This window comes from Leuciscus leuciscus (genome assembly GCF_965113295.1).
Source record: "Leuciscus leuciscus genome assembly, chromosome: 3".
NCBI lineage: Eukaryota > Metazoa > Chordata > Actinopteri > Cypriniformes > Leuciscidae > Leuciscus > Leuciscus leuciscus.
Window position 1 is genome coordinate 52,057,793 of NC_138727.1, and position 2,133 is coordinate 52,059,925.

Consider the following 2,133-nt stretch of genomic DNA (forward strand, 5'->3'; position numbering starts at 1 on the left):
TAAGCATCAATTAAAAGGATTAAACAGAATACACAATACATAACTGATCAGCATAAAATACAAACATAATTCAAAATGCAATATCAAAAATAGTTTAAAAGAGTCAGCATACCTGGCAATAGAGACACACAGCAACAGTGTGGGAAGTTCTGTTTACAGATGCTTCCTTGAGTGGTTTGCCAATTCCCTTTAAATACCCAAGTGGAACAAAAGAACAATAAACATATAGCACCCAAATATTTATTCAGCTTTTGCTGGACCCTTTCTCGTGCCCAGTGGTCACGCCTGAGTTTGGGGGATAAACACAAATGTAACTTAAGTTAATTGAAATAAATAATATTACATAAATCCAACGTAACCTAGTTACACCTGTTGACATAAAAAAGTTAAAGCCAACATAGCATTTTTTTTAGTGTACAGAGTGTTAAAAGTAACACTGAAGCAGTGTTGAAGTTAATGAGATAATTAAGTGATAATTGACCATTATTGAAGACACCCGATGATAACAACCAGAAGTGTACACAGCAAAATCCCCAGTGTTAAATTAACACTCCTCAGTGTACATACGTGTCCACACTACAGAGTGTTAAAATTAACACTGAAGCAGTGTTGAAGTTAATGAGATAATTAAGTGATTAATTAAGTGATGATTAGCCATTAGTGGTGACACCTGATGTTAATAAGCAGACTCACTGAAGGAAAGAGAAACAAGAACAGAAAAAAGAGAAACACAAGACCTACTGACTTTGAACCATTATTGCACTTATTTTACCAGTTTGACTTTATTTCTGTCATACATCTACACACGGTCTTATTTAGATATAACTGAAGTTTAGATGGTAATGTTTTATGGAATGTTTCGTTTCATGTCACCATTATGGTGGTCAGTGGTTGCTTTAGTTGGGCTCTTGACCCTTTACTTTTTAACGCTAGTATTTCTCTGTCTGCTCCAACTCTGTGTTTATAAAGCACATTTGTTGTGGCAAGAAAAACTATGATTTGGGTTGTGTTTCCTGAAAACATTGCAAGCCTAATTTGATCGTATAGACCATTTGTTGCAGTTGGTCTGTGATCAAGTTAGGCTTAAGATGCTTTTGGGGAACACACCCCTGGTTATGTTTCGATGATGAAATTATTAGTGACCTGATTCACTGATGGCATCCAGCATTATAAACTGATTATCCAAATGCTTTATTAATTTTTCACTACAGTAACTACTTCCAGGAATGTTTTAGGAATCTGAAGGTTTTAAAATCACACACAGACATCAAGAATCTACATATGAATCTCAACAATGGTGACAATCAAACAAATGCTTAATGTTGCAGTGCATGATGGGAGCCACCAATCAGAACGCATCAATGGCTCACATCATGCATTGCAGCATGAATAAATTATGCAGCTGAATTGTCCTGTAATTTTCATTGTTTGCTTTTATTTTGCTATTGTTTTGTTCTGACTTTAGTAGCTTGTTTTGTGATATTCAGAGTTGATCTGTTTGTCACTAGTTTGTTTATTGTCACCATTGTTGAGATTCATATGCTGATTCTTGATGACTGTGTGTTTAAACACAATAACTTCTGTGCACAAAGTATTTTCAAAATTTTTTATATTGCTGTTGGATCTCAAACTGTAGAATCTCAGAGTTACAATCATCAATAATAAAACAATACATCAAGCATGTAGTCAAAGATTCATGCTGACAATGTCATTGTCATCAAAACATATTGGCCCTCATTTATCATTATTGCGTAGAAACGGGCGTATATGTTGGCGTAAGATTATGCTTACACTCCTCTCACCGCCTGATTTATGAAGCTGTGCGTACCTTTGAAATCCAGGTGTACGCAATACCTGCCCTTGATAAATGCCGCGGCAGAAAACGATCGTCATTAGAATAACACGCCCCTATATATTCAAGTCTCCGCTTCCCCCACGCTCTCATTTTACGCCATGGACACACGGAAGACGGCAAAGAAGAGAAACTTCTCCGACGTGGAGATCGAGACCATCACCAGGGAAGTGGAAAGAAACAAAATTGATTTCTAGATTTTTATTATTAATGACGCTTATTGTTATTTAGAAGAAGAATGTTGTTATTATTATTATTAGTATTATTATTATTAGGCTATT